The following is a 21,916-nucleotide window of genomic DNA, read 5'->3' as shown; positions in this document are numbered from 1 at the left end:
TATTGTCTAAATCAGGGGTGTCAAACAAACAGGTTTTATCCGGCCCGCGGGATGAGTTTGTTAAGTATAAAAATGAACCTGAAATTTTTGAAAGAAAGAAACTGCTGTTCTAAATGTGTCCACTAGATGTCGCAATAGCAATTCTTTGTATCTTTGTAGATGATGCTACCTATGTACAAAATAAACCACATGATGTTAGTACAGTATGAGTTGAGGAAAATGATCAAACTACATAAATAACATACTGTAATTTGATTTTGATTAAAAAAAAAGTTAGCTTGATAGATTGAAAATGAACACCAAAGAGTTGACTGATGAACATCATCACATCATTTATTCAGAAAATATAAATAACTACAAATAAAGATAGAATACTATACCGCAACATGTAAGTGTAAAAAAAACAACAACATTATGATTTGTAAATTTTCAGAATGTGCTTGTTCTATTTTTAAACAAAGAAAACAATCTGAAGTTGTCTTTATTTTTAAATTATCGTGTCGTGATTTTACCAGTCTGCCCCACTTGGGAGTAGATTTTTCTCCATGTGGCCCCTGATCTAAAATGAGTTTGACCCCCCTCGTCTAAATAGCTGAAAATACAAGTTTTAACCAATATATTTTTTTTTGCCTACAGTCAAGCAATGGGGGTATAGCGTCACGGTCTGGGGCTGCATGAGTGCTGCCGGCACATTAATGGAAACATACATTCTAACATGTTTGGGACAAATTAGGTATTAAGTATGTATCCTTAATTTAAACCAATTAAGTATCTGCGGGGTGGAGGATTAAGAGGAACGAGAACAACAATGTTTACACTAAACTAAATATTCGCATCAAGGACACAATTGTGAGATTTTTTTCTGAGGGGTGCACTCACTTTTGTTGCCAGTTTTTCAGACAAAATGGCCTTGCAATGCAAACTGTACACTGATATTTCCGAGACTGATTTCTAAACTATTGTCTGTTAGGATATATGATGGCAGGTGTACTTACTTTTGACTGTAATATAATTGAACACAAGGAAGAAATTGTATAATCAATACTGTACAAACCAGTGTGCTTATTAAGGCTGTGAATCTTCGGACACCACATGATTTGGTTCGATTCTTGGGGGTAACGATTCGATTCAGGATCGATTCTCGATTCAAAACAATTTTCGATTCAAAATCAATACTTTTTTTAGTAACATTGGGTGCCAGTTCTATGATTAACTACAATCCCCCCATAAAATCCATAAAGAGCTGTGAATTGTTTTTATATTACTTCAAAGTAGGGCTGCAACAACTAATCGATTAAATCGATTAAAATTGATTATTAAAATAGTTGCCGATTAATTTAGTCATCGATTCGTTGGATCTATGCTATACTGAGTTTTATTTTTTATCTAAAATTTTTTTTTTTTTTTTTTTAATAAACCTTTATTTATAAACTGCAACATTTACAAACAGCTGAGAAACAATAATCAAATTAAGTATGGTGCCAGTATGCTGTTTTTTTTTCAATAAAATACAGCCTAGGATAGAAATGTAGTTTGTCTCTTTTATCCGATTATTAATCGATTAATCGGAGTAATAATCGACAGATTAATCAATTATCAAATTAATCGTTAGTTGCAGCCCTACTTCAAAGTAATATATAATTTATAAATAAAATTCTACCCAAACATTTAATAAAGTCAAATAGAAATAAGGCAACAAAAGAAGTGTCACACACTTTTAAAATAAATTCATACAGCAGATATGAGCATCTACATCACAGGTGTCAAACTCAAGTCCCGGGGGCCAGATGTGGAAATAATATGTATCAATAAAGTACTGTAACTTTTCTTACTGAATGTATTCTTTCTTTCTATTTTGGGAGAAAAAAAATAGTTGTACTCCATGTGTCAGGTTCAAACACTGATGATATCTATTAAACAAGACAAGAAGCAAAGAATTAAACAGAGACAGAATTCAATTTGGCTCAATTTGAGGAGAGACGTCTGGTCTGTTCTCTTGTACAGTCTACAGCACGCTCTGCCAAAAGATTGCGCGCCTCCTTCTTTTATTTGGACCTTCCCTGACCACATGGCCACAGCTGTTTCTAAGGGATGAGGGTCGTAAACAGTTCACAGAAAAGGTTGGTTCAAAAAAGAGGTCGTAAAAGAGTTCAAAAAGAGGTTCGTAAAACAGTTCAAAAAGAGGTTCGTAAAACAGTTGAAAAAGGAGGTTCAAAAAGAGGTCGTCTGGAACTTGGGCAGATCCTGCCTTCTTTCCGCTTTGTATTCATTGGGTTAAAACCAGAGCCGGCCCAAGGCATAAGCGTACTAAGCGCTTGCTTAGGGCCCCGCGGCCACCAGGGGGCCCCCAAAAGCAATTAACAAAAAATTTGTATTTTTTATTTTTTGCATGTACGAGTCTGACTGATGATTTCTAAATGATCAAAGATATATTATTGTACAAAAACACAATTTTAGGTCAACAGAGTGATGCTGCTGATCTAGGCCTAGTGATTCTTCCTGCCTCTCTTTAAATGTAAAGCTGCCTCTGCTGCACCTGTGACGTTTGCCGCCTGCCGTGCAATGCCAGTGCGCACTGGGCATCAAAAGCGCAGATAGAGGCAAAACAATGTCACAAAAAAGGACATATCCTTCAGGTGCAGAAAAAAGGAAGAAGAAGAAAGTGGAAGAGGAGAAAAAATGCCATGATAAAGGTATGTTTGCATGACTTGGTAATAAAAAGTTTATCAAAGAGATTTGTAGCTGTAATTAGCTTTAGCTAGGTGACGTTAGCTAGCTAGCGCGGTGCTAGCAATATGTTTTTAGCATCAGGTTACTAGTGAGATATGTTGTTTGCACAAATTGTTTGCAGCAGAGCACGGTAATTTATGTGAGTAAAATAAACATTATTTTTTACATCAACTCATAAGTTATGTGAAACTTCCCCAGGAGCATTGTTAAAATACTTTGGAGGCACAGAATCAGCCCAGAGCCAGTCCACATCCTCAGGCTCAACTGTGAGTGATGAATCAGGTGAGGAAAAGACTGTCACCATACAGTATACATTTCATTTGTTAGTATAAACATTACACCTTAAGGGAAATTAATATCTCATTAATATGTGTGCCTATATACTACCGTTCAAAAGTTTGGGGTCACATTGAAATGTCCTTATTTTTGAAGGAAAAGCACTGTACTTTTCAATGAAGATAACTTTAAACTAGTCTTAACTTTAAAGAAATACACTCTATACATTGCTAATGTGGTAAATGACTATTCTAGCTGCAAATTTCTGGTTTTTGGTGCAATATCTACATAGGTGTATAGAGGCCCATTTCCAGCAACTATCACTCCAGTGTTCTAATGGTACAATGTGTTTGCTCATTGGCTCAGAAGGCTAATTGATGATTAGAAAACCCTTGTGCAATCATGTTCACACATCTGAAAACAGTTTAGCTCGTTACAGAAGCTACAAGACTGACCTTCCTTTGAGCAGATTGAGTTTCTGGAGCATCACATTTGTGGGGTCAATTAAATGCTCAAAAGGGCCAGAAAAAGAGAACTTTCATCTGAAACTCGACAGTCTATTCTTGTTTTTAGAAATGAAGGCTATTCCACAAAATTGTTTGGGTGACCCCAAACTTTTGAACGGTAGTGTATGTATGTATGTATGTATTTCATCTTAGGTCCATCTCCATCCTCTACAGTGCTCTCTCACACACCTCCTTCCTCTGTGCCCACTGTCCCCTCCATGTCTGAAACCACAGCTGATTTATCTAGTAAGTTAACTGCAAAACACCCTTTATAATTGCTCATTGTACTGCAGAACATTCTGAGATTAATAATTATGTCCAACAGTGCAATTTAATGACCTTATAGGTCCTTCTTTTTTAGTCATTGTCTTTCTTTGGTCACTTCCTCAGCAACTTCCACCACAACGTCCCCTTCACACCATGGACCATCATCAGATCCGCCAGTTGACCCAGCTGAGTGGCCTTCTTTCCTCTCAGATTCAGACAGGACTGAGCAGGTGATCAGAGGACCACTGTCAATTAAGGAGAACTTTTCATTCCCCAAACGGCATGATGGCCGAAGTTTTCATTATCATTATACCTACAGACAGCTAGTCAATGGGGAAAAAGTCAAGCGTAGCTGGCTGACTTATTCAAGAAGTAAAGATGCAGTCTATTGCTTTTGCTGCAAATTATTTTCCAAAAAGTCCTTAAAACTGGCAGCCGAGGGACAGCGGGATTGGGTCAACATAGGTGCACTGCTGAAACAACATGAAAACAGTGAAGATCATTGTAGCAACATGGTGAAATGGAAGGAATTTGCCTTGCGTCTTTCAAAGGGGAAAACTATTGATGAGACAGAAATTGGCCTCCTGGAGGCAGAAAAGAATCGCTGGAGAGACGTTCTCACGCGCTTAGTCACTATTATCCAGTCACTGGCAGAAAGGAACCTGGCACTGAGGGGATCTGTTGACACATTACATCAGACGAACAATGGGAACTTTCTAAAAGAAGTGGAACAGATTGCCAAATTTGATCCTGTGTTGAAAGATCACGTGAGACGCATTGACAGTGGAGCAGAGCATATCACATACTTGGGGAAAACTATTCAAAATTAGTTGATAACCTGTATAAGTGATAAAATAGTGGAGACAATGGTGTCTGAAATCAAACAGTCAAAATACGATGCTGTAATACTGGATTGCACCCCAGATGTAAGTCATCAAGAACAGATGTTTGTTGTTGTGCGCACTGTAAATATTGACAAAACACCTGAGGTAAAGGAGCACTTCTTGGGGTTTCTTCTAGCTCCTGAATGTACTGGTCAAGGCTTGTCTGAACTAATTCTTCAGAGGCTTGAAGAGTTGAACATCCCCTTTGAGGACTGTAGGGGACAATCATATGACAATGGCGCAACCATGAAAGGTGCAAATAAAGGTGTACAGGCAAGGCTTTCAAAAAAAAATCCACATGCTTTTTATGTGCCTTGTGCAGCCCATAGCTTAAAGGCCTACTGAAATGAATTTTTTTTATTTAAACGGGAATAGCAGATCCATTCTATGTGTCATACTTGATCATTTCGCGATATTGCCATATTTTTGCTGAAAGGATTTAGTAGAGAAAATCGACGATAAAGTTCGCAACTTTTGCTCGCTGGTAAAAAAAATCTTGCCCCTACCGGAAGTAGCGTGACGTCACAAGCGGTAGTGCTGCTCACAATTCCCCGTTGTTTACATGGAGCGAGAGATATTCGGAGCGAGAAAGCGACGATTACCCCATTAATTTGAGCGAGGATGAAAGATTCTTGGATGAGGAACGTTAGCGTGACGGACTGGAATGCAGTTCAAGAGATATCTTTTTTCGCTCTGACCGTAACTTACGTACAAGCTGGCTCATTGGAATCCACACTCTCTCCTTTTTCTATTGTGGATCACGGATTTGTATTTTAAACCACCTCGGATACTATATCCTCTTGAAAATGAGAGTCGAGAAGGCGAAATGGACATTCCCAGTGACTTTTATCTCCACGACAATACATCGACGAAGCTCTTTAGCATGAGTTAACGTGATAGCATCTGTCTCAAATGCAGATAGAAACAAAATAAATAAATCCCTGACTGGAAGGATAGACAGAAGATCAACAATACTACTATCAGGAGACACCGAACCAAACACTGGACATGTAAATACACGGTTAATGCTGTGCAGCCTGTCGAAGCCTGGCAATGCGGTTGCTAACGACGCTAACTTAGCAACGGGACCTCGTCAGAGCTATGATAAAAACATTAGCGCTCCACCTACGCCAGCCAGCCCTCATCTGCTCATCAACACCCGTGCTCACCTGCGTTCCAGCGATCGACGATGCGGTCGGCGGCCCGGAGACGTAGGAAGTCAAGGTGAGGTCGCCGGTGCTAGCGTCTGCTATACAACGAAGTCCTCCTTGTTGTGTTGCTACAGCCAGCCGCTAATACACTGATCCCACCTACAACGTTCTTCTTTGCAGCCTCCATTGTTCATTAAACAAATTGCAAAAGATTCACCAACACAGATGTCCAGAATACTGTGGAATTTTGTCGAAGAAAACAGAGTGTCCAATAGGGTCCAAACACTTCCGTGGACCTCGCGACGTCACGCGCATACGTCATCCTCCAAAGGCGTTTTGAACCGGAAGTTCCCCAGGAAATTTAAAATTGCACTTTATTAGTTAACCCGGCCGTATTGGCATGTGTTGCAATGTTAAGATTTCCTCATTGATATATAAACTATCAGACTGCGTGGTCGGTAGTAGTGGCTTTCAGTAGGCCTTTAAATCTAGTGGTTTCTGATGCTGCTAAAGGGTCCCTGGATGCCGCTTGCTTTTTTGGACACGTGGAAAAATTATATAAACTCTTCTCAGCTTCCCCTCAAAGGTGGGCAATCTTGAAGAAGCATGTGAACATCACACTCAAGTCTTGGAGTGAGACACGATGGGAAAGCCGGGTTAAAAGTATCGAACCATTACGCTGCCAAGCAGACAAGGTAAGAGAGGCTTTTTAGAAGTCAGGGAAAAAACTACTGACCCTACACTAAAAGTTGAGACCCACTCGCTTGCTGAAGAAATCGGGTCATTCAGATTTCACATTTGCTGTGTGGTTTGGTATGACATTCTCTCCAATATTAACATCACAAGCAAACTACTTCAGTCAGCCAACATGCAATTGGATGTTTCAGTGGGGCTCATTCAGAAAAACAAAGAAAATGTAATCAGTTACAGGGCAACTGGTTTTAAAGATGCACAGATCTCAGCAAAAGAGACATGTGAACAAATGAACACTGAAGTAGTGCTGAAACAGAAGAGGTTGCAAACCACAAAAAGGCACTTTGCCTATGAGATGACTGATGAGCCACAATCTGATGCCATGAAGAGGCTGGAAGTAATCTTTTTTAATGTTGTGGTAGACTGTACCATCCAGTCTTTGGAGGACCGCTTTCAGTCCGTAGGGGAGGTTAGAAGCATTTTTGGAGTGCTTTTCAACTTTAGCCAACTTGATGCACAGGCAAGGAAGGACCAGTGTAAAGTTCTCAGAGACAAACTCACCTTTGGAGAACAATTTGATATTGATGGGAGTGCACTGGCCACAGAGATGGAGAACCTTCCAGAACTCCCTAGAGCACAGATGACCCCCTTTGAATTGCTCACTTACCTCTCTCAAAATGAGATCTGTGAGTTGTACCCACATCGTTGGGTAGCTCTGCGGATAGCCTGCACTCTTCCTGTGACTGTTGCATCTGCAGAGCGGACTTTTCCAAGCTCAAATTAATAAAAAACTACTTGAGATCTTCCATGGCTCAAGAAAGACTGAGTGGACTGGCAGTGATTAGTATTAATAACAAAGTCGGCCATCAGATTTCTTACAGTGATGTCATAAATGACTTTGCCTCCAGAAAAGCCAGGAAGCACAGGTTTTAAGGAGTGGGTGGAGTGGTGTGGGTGGTGAAGAACAGAGGAACAAAACTGTGATGTGATGGTCAAATGTGTGAATTAAGGACCTTAATTTAAGGTAGTTTATTTTGATTTTTTCCCCCAAAATTTTTTGCACATCGTTATGTACATTTACATAGTTTTAATATGTAGTAACTTTATATTTGTTTATAAACCGTTATGTTACCTTGTTTCTGGTAACTCTGTTCATTAATATTATTCAAGTATTTGCTTGATATTTAATTTAATTATGTTGTTTTTTGTACAATTGAATTTCTTCCTTTTTATATATATTTAAAGGCCTACTGAAATGAATTTTTTTTATTTAAACGGGGATAGCAGATCCATTCAATGTGTCATACTTGATCATTTCGCGATATTGCCATATTTTTGCTGAAAGGATTTAGTAGAGAAAATCGACGATAAAGTTCGCAACTTTTGCTCGCTGATAAAAAAGCCTTGCCTGTACCGGAAGTAGCGTGACGTCACAGGAGGTAATATTCCTCACAATTTTCCTTTGTTTACAATGGAGCGAGAGAGATTCGGAGCGACAAAGCGACGATTACCCCATTCATTTGAGCGAGGATGAAAGATTCGTGGATGAGGAACGTTAGAGTGAAGAACTAGAGGCAGTGCAGGACGTATCTTTTTTCGCTCTGACCGTAACTTAGGTACAAGCTGGCTCATTGGATTCCACACTCTCTCCTTTTTCTATTGTGGATCACGGATTTGTATTTTAAACCACCTCGGATACTATATCCTCTTGAAAATGAGAGTCGAGCACGCGAAATGGACATTCACAGTGACTTTTATCTCCACGACAATACATCGGTGACACACTTAGCTACTGAGCTAACGTGATAGCATCGTTCTCAAATGCAGATAGAAACAAAATACATAAATCCCTGACTGGAAGGATAGACAGAAGATCAACAATACTATTAAACCATGTACATGTAACTACACGGTTAATAAATCTCAGCCTGGTAAAGCTTAACAATGCTGTTGCTAACGACGCTAAGGCTAACTTAGCAACTTAGCAACCGGACCTCACAGAGCTATGATAAAAACATTAGCTATCCACCTACGCCAGCCCTCATCTGCTCCTTAACAGCCGTGCTCACCTGCGTTCCAGCGATCGACGGCACGACGAAGGACTTCATCCGTGGGTTTGGCGGCTAGCCTCGGCTAGGCGTCTGCTATCAGGGTAAGTAGTCCTTGTTGTGTTGCTACAGCCAGCCGCTAATACACCGATCCCACCTACAACGTTCTTCTTTGCAGCCTTTATTGTTCATTAAACAAATTGCAAAAGATTCACCAACACAGATGTCCAGAATACTGTGGAATTATGAAATGAAAACAGAGCTTTTTCTACGGGCTCCGAATACTTCCCTTGTCCTTGTGACGTCACACGCATACGTCAGCATAATAAAACGTTTTTAACCGGAAGTGTGGCAAGAAATTTAAAATTGCACTTTATAAGTTAACCTGGCCGTATTGGCATGTGTTGCAATGTTAAGATTTCATCATTGATATATAAACTTTTAGACTACGTGGTCGGTAGTAGTGGCTTTCAGTAGGCCTTTAAGTGATTTTATTGTTGCACTTTATTGTTTTTCTTGCACTACGAATTATTTTTGCACATTGCTGTTTCAGGTTTTTGTTACCAAAAATAATAAAGTGAATCAGAATCAGCTTTATTGTCCTGTTAGGTTTAACACACATGGAATGTAACTTCAGTAGACTGCGCTCTCTTTGTACAAAGTAAACATTAAATATGAACAATTAACTAAAAATATAAACTAGTAATTAAAGACTAATATGTACAAGCCTGATGAGACAAGATGACACTTTTACTGTAAATACAAAGCTTTATCACTTGGACTGTTCAACCCCAGGCCACTCCTGTAGCTGAATGTTTTCTACATTTTAAGATTAGGAACCATATGTGGCACTCTGGACATCATTTGTTCATTCATTGGTATTATTTATGTTCTTAACTGGGCCACCCCCATATCTTTATAAATGACATGTCATTTGTAAAGACATGCCAGGCTGACAATAGGATAATGTAAACAACACTGCCAGATCCGCAATGAGTTTATAGTAGGTGTGTAAATGATCAACAATCAATATTATTGGCAGAAATAGGGGGCCCCAAAATCAAATTTTGCTTAGGGCCCCATGGAGGCTTGGGCCGGCACTGGTTAAAACAATATCTTTCTGTTGATTACAATACATGAAAGAAAACTGAAACCCCTTCATGTTGCTTTCCATCCTACACAGTGGAGTTTTACAAGCCTTCTTGGTATTTTTAAAGACATGTTTTTGCTTCTTGCTGGGAACTCAATGAAACACAAAGTTTTTGTGATAACTTAGATACAATTATTCTAACACCGTGTAATCGCAAATTATGTTAACTTAAATATTGTCTAATTATGCAAACATAAACTACCGTTCAAAAGTTTGGGGTCACCCAAACAATTTTGTGGAATAGCCTTCATTTCTAAGAACAAGAATAGACTGCCGAGTTTCAGATGAAAGTTCTCTTTTTCAGGCCATTTGGAGCGTTTAATTGACCCCACAAATGTGATGCTCCAGAAACTCAATCTGCTCAGAGGAAGGTCAGTTTTGTAGCTTCTGTAACGAGCTAAACTGTTTTCAGATGTGTGAACATGATTGCACAAGGGTTTTCTAATCATCAATTAGCCTTCTGAGCCAATGAGCAAACACATTGTACCATTAGAACACTGGAGTGATAGTTGCTGGAAATGGGCCTCTATACACCTATGTAGATATTGCACCAAAAACCAGACATTTGCAGCTAGAATAGTCATTTACCACATTAGCAATGTATAGAGTGTATTTCTTTAAAGTTAAGACTAGTTTAAAGTTATCTTTATTAAAAAGTACAGTGCTTTTCCTTCAAAAATAAGGTCATTTCAATGTGACCCCAAACTTTTGAACGGTAGTGTATATTATCAAACATTCAAACCATTTTTTAAATAGAAATAAATACTAATAATATTGATTTCAAAGCAAGTTATCCATCAAATTGTGCAATGTAAAAGTAGCAATAGATTTCATGGTGAAATTGTGAAATTGACTGTGGTTTTTACAGCATTTTTCTCGAAATGAAGAAAACAGTACTTTTTTTTACTGTAATAAACTGTGGTACCGTTTTGGCATTTACACCAAAAATCTAAAAAAAACCTGACAGCTCAGGTGCCAAAGTCTTTACTGTAAAATTGCAGTTTTTTTATTTACAGTAAAAAAAAAAAGTACATTTTACAGTAAAATTCTGGCAACTGAGCTGCCTTTTTTACCATAAAAACAACAGTATTGTTTTTCCATTTACAGTAATATACACTAAATGTTGAGGTGAAATTATTGCAAATTACCATATATTTTTTTACATTTTAGTTTAAAAAAAAAAATCTACTAATAACATGCATAGAAACATTGTGTAATAATAGTATTCACTGTTAGAAGCGGCCCTCTAGGGCCAAACATAACTGCGATGTGGCCCTCAGTGAAAACGACTTTGACACCTCTGAATTACATCAACAATAATATTAAGAAGAAAAATAATAGATTTTTAATTTTTTTATTAAGAATCGTTACAAATAAGAATTGCGATTCATACAAATATAACAAAAAAATTGACACCCTTAATGCTTATACTTCTAAAACCCTACACATATTTAACAGGAAGGAGGAAAAAGCTTTGATATTAACAAATATGAATGAGAAACTAGTGCTAATGCTAATCATGCTAATGTAGCATTTGTGAGAGCTAGTGAAAGCACGTTTTCAGACAAGAGGCAAATTCTCTGTCGCCGAGGGCTTAGGAGATGTTGAAAGATGTCGAGAATGTTACACAACAGACGTCAACAGTGGATTTTGTACTTACATTCTGCACGCAGACACACTTTCAAGTTGGGTACGCTCCCCATAGGAAGTTGTTGTTGTTCATGTAAGTCCCAATACTGTTGAAAAAACGAGAAACACTCATTTACATTTCAACTGCTGTCAACTTCACTGCCTTGCTGTCAACCTTACACATCCTCATGACAGTTCACATGTCACTGGCTAAACAATCATTACAATGAAACCATAACAATTACACAGAAAGTTCAACAACCCAAACAAAGGCAGACAATATTGTGAAATCCCAAAAAGAGGACACATATATGCGTGCCAAGGCGGGCAGCACGCCAAGGCCGGGACTAGGGTTGGGTATCGTTTGAATTCGAACGATTCCGATTCCGATTCTTTGTTTCGATTCCGGTTCCTGACCATTCTCGATTCCGATTCTTTTAAGAGGCACGGTCAAAAAAAAGTTTAGGATATTTTAAATGAGCTAGCTAACCTACATACAGTCTTTCTGAATGAAATAGTCTGACATTCTCCATCAATTTTAATTCTATTAACTTTTTATGAACTTTACTATAAATTCCTCACAGGGCTGCTTTCAACTAGAATATAAATATCAAATCTATGAACTTGAATATAAATATTATAAATACATTTTCACAGGGGTACACTTTCCTCAAGAGAGCTTTATTTCTGAAAACCTCATGAAAACACATTTACACATAAGTGTATGATGCTGCAGGAAACCTCATGAAAACACATTTACACACACAAGTGTATGATGCTGCAGGAAACCTCATGAAAACACATTTACACACACAAGTGTATGATGCTGCAGGAAACCTCATGAAAACACATTTACACACACAAGTGTATGATGCTGCAGGTACTTAAAAATGTTGCCGTGCTCCCACTTATGGGCTAACCTGGTGCAGAAAAGCAAATAAACAATAAGAACCAACTTGCAAAACCCAGTCCAGGGGCCGTACTTATCAAGCTTCTTAGAGTGCCATTTTACACTTAAGTCCTGAGAATTTGCGAAATTTAGTCCTACTCTCAAACTTAAGAATAAAAGCTATTTATCAACTTTCTTAAGTCTAAGAATCCCTCCTACTCTCCACGATATTTAAGAGACCTTCAGAGGTGTCCTAAGTGGCTAGGAGTTGCCAGCAGGGGATGGCACTGAGGCGAGAGAGACGTGCGCGAACGTTCAGGGAGGGAAGGATGTCCTGGCTTTGTTTGATGACGAGCAGCTGATCAAACGGTATCGTTTAGACAGAGCAGGTATTATTTTTGTCACAGATTTAATAATTTTCGATTGCTTGTTGATTACTGCATGTGGCTGCAGTGGTATATTATATATAGAACAACCCACACCAGTTTCAAATTAGTTGCCTAATTAATTAATTGGGAAAAAAATGTTAAGTTGGTAGAGTGGCTGTGCCAGCAATCGGAGTGTTGCTGGTTACTGGGGTTCAATTCCCACCTTCTACCTTCCTAGTCACGTCCGTTGTGTCCTTGGGCAAGACACTTCACCCTTTGCCTCTGATGGCTGCTGGTTAGCGCCTTGCATGGCAGCTCCCTCCATCAGTGTGTGAATGTGTGTGTGAATGGGTAAATGTGGAAATACTGTCAAAGCGCTTTGAGTACCTTGAAGGTAGAAAAGCGCTATACAAGTATAACCCATTTATCATTATTTATTTATTTATGAGAGTAGCGTATGTGTGAGGTGAGTGACGTCAGTGAGTGTGTGGGCGAGAGAAGAGAGGGAGCGGTAGCGTGAGTGCGGGCGGGGACTAGTTTGTTTTGTATTATTTTGTAGTTTATTGTCAAAATATACACTCCCATTGTCCACTTAAATATTTCCAAGATATTTCTTTATTCTTAGACAACGGATTCCCTTCCGTCATTGGTCATTTCTATGGACACAGAAATGACGTCACCTAAAATTGCGTTTACGGCACATAGTAATGTTGTAATTCAGCTCTGAGTGTGACACTTAAGATTCAGTCCTACACTTCGCTGAAAGTGTGAGTAAGACGCTTGATAACTAACTTTCAAGTGCAGCTTTCAGCGAATAATTTATTTACTCTTAAGTCAACTCTTAGCAGACTTCTTAGGAGTAATTCTAAGAAGCTTGATAAATACGGCCCCTGACAGCAGGAGGAGGACGGTCGGCGCAGCGCGTCGAAGACGGGATATGCATATATTTGTACTTCATGAACTCGGAGGTGCTTCATCATGTTCGACGTGCACCCTCCTAAGCACGAAACAGTCCTGTCGCACGTGTTATATTTCGCCGATATTTCATTTTCTTTAGTAAAATAAAGCCACACTTTCGACCGCCGACGCCCGCTATCCATGCTTGACTGACTCGCTCGGCTACATAGGCTCGGCTATGCTAACACTTCCGGCGGTGGGCGCTTCTTCGGTGGTGTTCAGCGGTTTCTTCTTCCGGTCAGCGGACTTATTCTTTTTTTCCGGTCGGCGGACTTGGTATCGAAACTAGGAATCGAAATTTAAACTTTTGAACGATTCCGGGAGAATCGGAAAGTTAGTCCCGGTTCCAATCGATACTCGATACTCGATACCCAACCCTAGCCGGGACTAGGTGAACATTTGCCAATTATACTCGAACTTGCTTTATCCATCTTCTTCTTCCGCTTATCCGAGGTCGGGTCGCGGGGGCAGCAGCCTAAGCAGGGAAGCCCAGACTTCCCTCTCCCCAGCCACTTCGTCCAGCTCCTCCTGGGGGATCCCGAGGCGTTCCCAGGCCAGCCGGGAGACATAGTCTTCCCAACGTGTCCTGGGTCTTCCCCGTGGCCTCCTACCGGTCGGACGTGCCCTAAACACCTCCCTAGGGAGGCGTTCGGGTGGCATCCTGACCAGATGCCCGAACCACCTCATCTGGCTCCTCTCCATGTGGAGGAGCAGCGGCTTTACTTTGAGCTCCCCCCGGATGGCAGAGCTTCTCACCCTATCTCTAAGGGAGAGCCCCGCCACCCGGCGGAGGAAACTCATTTCGGCCTCTCTCATAGCGTCCGCATTACTGAAGACGCCGCACCGATCCGCCTGTCGATCTCACGATCCACTCTTCCCTCACTCGTGAACAAGACTCCGAGGTACTTGAACTCCTCCACTTGGGGCAGGGTCTCCTCCGCAACCCAGAGATGGCACTCCACCCTTTTCCGGGCGAGAACCATGGACTCGGACATGGAGGTGCTGATTCTCATCCCAGTCGCTTCACACTCGGCTGTGAACCGATCCAGCGAGAGCTGAAGATCCTGGCCAGATGAAGTCATCAGGACCACATCATCTGCAAAAAGCAGAGACCTAATCCTGCAGCCACCAAACCGGATCCCCTCAACGCTTTGACTGCGCCTAGAAATTCTGTCCATAAAAGTTATGAACAGAATCGGTGACAAAGGGCAGCCTTGGCAGAGTACAACCCTTACTGGAAACGTGTCCGACTTACTGCCGGCAATGCGGACCAAACTCTGGCACTAATCATACTGAACTTGCTTTATAAATAATATATTTATTTAAATAAAGCATTTTTTCTCCTCTGTTGACAGCAGTGTTGGCGCTAGGAATTTTCCAAATGGGATCCCAGGGACCCCATCACGTCATAAAAATGGGGTCCCACAGTAAATTTTTGGTGTCCCACTTTTTTGTAAGCGTTTTGAAAACAAATGATAAACGTATGCATTATCCTGTTGTATCTCACATTCTATATAGTGTTTTGGAAAAAAGGTTGTCATAAACATTACTTAATTCATTAAAAAAAATAATAAAAAAAGAAAACAAATGTGTATACATATGTAAATATGTTCAGTTATAAACATTCATTCACTTTCTTCTTTCCTTCATGGATCTAAACTTTACCGCTGCTGGTAATTTTTTCTATGTTTTTATTTTTAATAAGTTGTAGGTGTATTTATTTCAGTATAAAAGTGTAAAAAGTGTTTTGCTTGGGTCATGAAATGATGATAATGGTGTGCCAGGGCATACATACATTTTATATTTAACGCTTAAATCTCCGGAGTCTACATCAACTTCACATCTATCCCTCATTTCAAAATGTTTTTTTTGTTTGTTTGTTTGTTTTCCGCCCTTTTTTGTCAAACAAAACTATGTTTTTAGGGACGTGGGGGAAAAACAATTTTTTATAATTTTTAAAAAATTTTTTTAGACATATATCTCGTGCGCACAAGAAACTTTCTCGTTTACATGTCTAAAAAATAAATAAATAAATAAATAAAATAAAATTTTATTTTTTATTTTTATAACTTTATAAAAAGTTTCTCGTGCGCACAAGAAACTTTCAAAGATACATGTGTAAAAAAAAAAAAAAAATTGTAAAAGAAAAAAAATTCCCCCCATGTCCTTTTAGGGGCTCCGTACAAACACAAAATATGCAAAATCTTCCACCAAAAATATTTTTCAAAGTGGAATATTTGATGTGAAGTAATGGGAACCTTGGATAGGTCAATAATTCATAATAACATTGATTTTGATTCAATATTATGTTTTGAGCAATGACAGTTTGAAAGAAAAAAAAAACAGCTTTGTTTTATTAGTCAACATTGCAACTTTTTCTAAAATACATTTCACCTTTTTAAGATTTTTTATTTCACTTTTGTTATGTTTTTGTTTATTTTAATAATATTTTTAGAATGTGCCGTGGGCCTTTAAAACATTAGCTGTGGGCCGCAAATGTCCTCCGGGGCACACTTTTGACACCCCTGCTATAGATAATAAATAATTAAATCTGATAAATCTATGGATAAAAAGCAGAGCCTGGCGACGCATGCGCGTTTATCATAACTCTCTCGCTCTCTCTGTCTCTGCCCCTCTCTCCCGAATGCTGCTGCGTGCGCACACCTTCACAATTTGTTTTGTTTTCAACCCCTTCTTAACCCTGAACGTACATTGAAAATACACGCAACCCTAACTCAAAATGCCGTACATTTGAGGCATTTAAGAAACTCCGCCCGGACAGCCCCGCAAAAGAGGAATGTCCGGTGAAAAGAGGACGTATGGTCAGTCTATGTAAGTTCCAATACTGTTGAAAAAACGAGAAACACTCTCATTTACATTTCAACTGCTGTCAACTTCACTGCCTTTACACAACCTTACACATCCTCATGACAGTTCACATGTCGCTGGCTAAACAATCATTACAATGAAACCATAACAATTACACAGAAAGCTCAACAACCCAAATGGCCATTTGCTAAAGAATACAAAGAAACACACAAACTTTAAAAAAGGAGAGAAAAGGGATGAACATGTTGATAATAACAACAGGTTTTGTTAGACTATTTGATATCAAACCATTGTTATCCAATTAAAATATTAATCCAATTTTGGTTTCCATTTTCAGGACTGGCGGTGGTGAAATTTGGGCCCAGTGTTGGGCAAGATATTTGCAAATGTATAATAACTAGTTATTCTACATTAAATGCAGCGTCACTACACTGACACTGCCCACCAGAACTGTAGCTAAGCTAAGCTACAATAAAATGACAGAAGTCAAAGATTATTTTTTTTTATATGAAAAAAAAATTCATTTCATGTCATTCCTAACTAAAGTCCTCACATAAACAAACAAACAAACAATGTTATTCTTATGGCTGTCGAAAGACATGTCGCTAGCTAATGCTAATGCTATGTTTGCTTTCTGAGTGGCTTGTAATGACAAGATTATTTTAGCTGGTGATTACTGTTCATTACATCACTTCCTGTTTCCAAAAATTTACATTTTGAAAATTACATTTTTGACCAAAAAAATGTAATTTCCCGACTACTGATTGTGATCACATCAACAAGACAGCTTGCTAACATATTCGACTTCAACTCTGCCCACCGGGAGGCACAGATTCGCTAAAATAAGCGAACTGAAAGTGCCGAAAAGTCGAGGGCTAACTAGCTAAATGCTAGCTCAAAGCCGTTGCCTGGCAACTCAAAGCTAAATAACAAAAACGAAGGAGTTGGACACATTTTAACTTCACTACACTGACGCTGCTCACCAGAAATGTAGCAAAGCTAAGCTACAATAAAATTACACAAGTCAAAGATATTTTTTTTTATATCAAACAAACTTAATTTCATGTCATTCCGAACTAAAGTCCTCACATAAACAAACAAACACTGTTATTCTTATGGCTGCCGAAAGACATGTCGCTAGCTAATGCTAATGCTAAGTTTGCTTTCTGAGTGGCTTGTAATGACAATATTATTTTAGCTTGTGATTACTGTTCATTACGTCACTGCCTGTTTCCAAACAATTACATTTTGAAAATTAAATGTTTGACCAAAAAATTGTTATTTCCCGACTACTGATTGTGATCACATCAACAAGACAGCTTGCTAACATATTCGACTTTACGTGGACCCCGACTTAAACAAGTTGAAAAACTTATTCAGGTGTTACCATTTAGTGGTCAATTGTACGGAATATGTACTGTACTGTGCAATCTACTAATAAAAGTTTCAATAAATCAATCAAAGACTTCAACTCTGCCCAGCGTGAGGCACAGATTCGTTAAAGTAAGCAAACCTAAAGTGCCAAAAAAGCCGTTGCCTAAGCTAATCTACAATAAAATGAGAGAAGTATATATATTTGTTTTCATATCAAACAAACTTCATTTCAAGCCATTCCTAACTAAAGTCCTCACATAAACACGCAAACAAACAGTTATTCTTTGACATGCTAGCTAATGCTATGTTTGCTTTCTGAGTGACTTGTAATGACGAGATTAGCTTAGCTGGTGATTACAGTCAACTTCGGGAAATACCAGAATGTGTCTTTACATGCGTGTTGGACGTCAACAGAGCTTCTTTTTCGGGTTGCCCAGTAAACATCGTAATGTCGTCGTAATTCAACATCGTAATTACTCTGCAATGTCTCGATAGGTGACCGGCACTTGGCTGCCTCAGACAATTTGCGTTTTAGTGTCGGGTATCGATGTGCAGATCGATACTGAAATATTGATTCCAGATCACTATGCTCTAATATCGATCCTCAAATGAAAAATATTGACACTTTGGGAGAACAGGAATAAACAAATCTTACTTGACATAAGCGTGAAGCAAACAATGAAGCCAGGACGAGTGACCGGAAAAGGCAGGCTTAGATAGAGTCTCTGATGAGCAACAGGTGAGCGTCCCGAACGAAAGAGGCAGGTGAAAATCATAAGTAACCATGGTGACTAAACTCAGGAGGTGCACAAACAGGAACTAAAGGAGTCCAAAACAAACAGAAAACACAAAACATGATCCGGACCACGGATCATGACACCCTCCAAATTGTTAGCTATTTATTTACCAAATGTTTGTTTTTGTCTTACATAAGGATTGTGAATGATAAACAGCACATCTCTTCCCATTCTTTGCGTATTTCCAGTACGCCAGAGACGCCATCCGACCTCGAATCAACGGAAATTGCTGAAGATATTCGGAACCAGTGTTGGGACTAACGCGTTACAAAGTAACGCCGTTAGTTTCGGCGGTAACTAGTAATCTAACACGTTATTTTTTATATTCAGTAACTCTGTTACCGTTACTACATGATGTGTTACTGCGTTATTTTACGTTATTTTTTATGTGGTATCAGCTAGAAACAGAAGATCTGAGTGTGTTTTATTGGAGCGCTGCGGTGTCGTCCTTCTGTGTCACAGGGAAAAGAAAAGGCGTGCTTTGTGTGGGTGGGGGCGGAGAGGGCTCCCAGACCGTAGTCGAGGGGCGCAGGGGAGACGTTCCTCCAGGGCCTATGTACTTCGGGGCTAACAACCTTCACTTTACCCGGAAGTGGGTAAAGCTGAGGGTGAATGACGAGGCCGACGGTTTGTTGCAACTTTGTGACTTTATTGGATGCAGCCATCCACCAAGCTAGAGCACCTGCACGCACTCAGTGTCGCCGTTCCCTCACCTCTCTCGCCCACTCACTCACTGATGTCACTCACCTCACATGCTGTCATATCTTAAAGGGCCACACACACACACACACACACACACACACACACACACACACACGCTACTCTCATAACAACTAACAGGACATCATGGTGAAGCCAGAAGTTGAGTTTCTTAACATGGAGACATTCTCAATACTTTTCTTTTGTCGAGCACAAAGAAAATAACATTTTAGTTAAATGTAAGTTGTGTCTTGGATCAAAGATCCTATCTACTTAAAGTTAAAGTTATAGTGCCATTATGTTGCAGCTATTTAAAATAGTTTTGTCAATTTGTTCTGGCCTGAAATAAATTGGCCCTTTGAAACATATCTTTGTCTTTGTGTGTTGTATGTAGACCACATTGCTTTCTGAGTTCAGTGATGCAAATGCATGTCAAGTTGATCAACACATTGTATTATTCTCCAGTGCAATAACAGTACTGAAATGAAGGCTAAAAGGGCATTAATGGGAGCCTTAAAAAAAAAAGAAGAAGAAAAAAAGAACTAAATAGTTACTTTTCACAGTAACGCATGACTTTTTGGTGTAAGTAACTGAGTTAGTACCTGAGTTACTTTTGAAATAAAGTAACTAGTAACTGTAACTAGTTACTGGTTTTCAGTAACTAACCCAACACTGTTACTTCTAGACCTCCACCCCAGATCCCACCTCACTCCTACCCACTTCTCTAAAGTGGGCTGGCTCAAGGTGGAGGACAGAGTTAAACAACTTGCACTGAGCCTAGTCTATAAAATCCGCTACACCTCCCTGATACCGAAGTACATGTCAAACTACTTCCTTAACGTAAATGACCGCCATAACCACAACACCAGGGGGTGCTCCACTAACCACGTTAAACCCAGATTCCGAACTAACAAAGGTCTTAACTCATTCTCTTTCTATGCCACATCAATGTGGAATGCACTCCCAACAGGTATAAAAGAAAGGGCATCTCTATCCTCCTTCAAAACCGCAATAAAAGTTCACCTCCAGGCAGCTACAACCCTAAACTAACACCCTCCCCGGATTGCTAATAATCAAATGTAAACAATCAAATGCAGATACTTTTTCTTTTTCTTATGCCTTCTGATCTCTCTCTCTCTCTCTCTCTCTCTCTATGTCCACTACTTGATGTCCATATCCCCCCCCCCCCCCACGCCCCCACCCCCCTCCCTCCACACCCCTGATTGTAAATAATGTAAATAATTCAATGTGATTATCTTGTGTGATGACTGTATTATGATGATAGTATATATGATAGTATATATCTGTATCATGAATCAATTTAAGTGGACCCCGACTTAAACAAGTTGAAAAACTTATTCGGGTGTTACCATTTAGTGGTCAATTGTACGGAATATGTACTTCACTGTGCAACCTACTAATAAAAGTCTCAATCAATCAATCAAAAATGTTCGGAACGGAATATTCAAAATGGCCGTCTGAATTTGTGGCATTTTGTGATGTTTAGACGGTATTTTCTCGTACTTAGCGGATTATAAATACAATTGGATACGGCTTAACGGAATCAATGCAAGACAATTAAACATATAAAGTCAACTTGTTTTTCCACTCTACTGGTTCTTAAGGTTCCACTTCAAAATGTCCCGTCACGTCTTCCACACGCAAAGAGACACACGTCGGAGAGTCTTGACGCCACGCTGTCTGCTGTTCGGAGTATTGTTATTAAGAGCGGAGTGAACTGAGGCACCGGTATATCGCCTCTTCTCCGGCTGCCTTTGTTGTATGCTTCATAATGACGCACCGTAATTACAGTCTGTGCGGGTTTTTACCAAAGGTGCAGAAAGACCGGGTTTAAGTGTGTCACTGTCACTGGGGCAGTTTGAGTCCACCCCATAAAAACCTTTTCACCTAATTAAACACACGAGCTCTTCAATTGCTTGATATTTTGAGTTAAATCAAACATAGATAAACAAATACAACCAAAACTTTCTTTTTAAAGTGATACCAGTTTAAGTGGCCATCCCTCCAATAAGTGGTCGTCGACAAAAGCGAAAATAAACGTTGTTTTTTTTCCCCACTTGTGACTTTTGTCCAGATTAGGGTTGTCTCGATACTAATATTTTGGTGACGGTAGTAAAATGTATCTCAATACTTTTCTAAATAAAGGGGACCACAAAAAAATGGCATTAACGGCTTTATTTTAACAAAAAAACGTATGATTAAAGATGTCAGATAATGGCTTTTTTGCCGATATACGATATTTCGATATTGTCCAACTCTTAATTACCGATTCCGATATCAACTGATACCGATATATAGTACTGGCATCTGTTTGTCTCGAGAGACAATAGAGTTTTGTGCTCAAATGTCAATTCCTGTGCAACGCCTGTTGTGACTATATAAGCCAATTCTTGACAGACATGCTTTGTTGCAGTTCCTGCACACATATTGTATTGTTGGTTGATTCAGTGGGGGTGTGACTGTTCGCTTTCTACGTTCACGCTTCTCCTCCCATTGTCTTACTCTTCTTAAGTCACTCTGATGTACGCCCTCCTCCACTAACTTCCTCCATTTCCCACGTTCAGCTGAAGAAGCTTCCCAGTTTAATGGGTTGATGTCACTGGCCTTCATATCACGCTTACACACATCTTTCAATCGAAGGACAGGTC

The sequence above is a fragment of the Entelurus aequoreus genome, linkage group LG25 (assembly GCF_033978785.1).
Source record: "Entelurus aequoreus isolate RoL-2023_Sb linkage group LG25, RoL_Eaeq_v1.1, whole genome shotgun sequence".
Lineage (NCBI taxonomy): Eukaryota > Metazoa > Chordata > Actinopteri > Syngnathiformes > Syngnathidae > Entelurus > Entelurus aequoreus.
The sequence above is the reverse complement of the archived record's forward strand: the minus strand, read 5'-3'. Positions refer to the sequence as shown.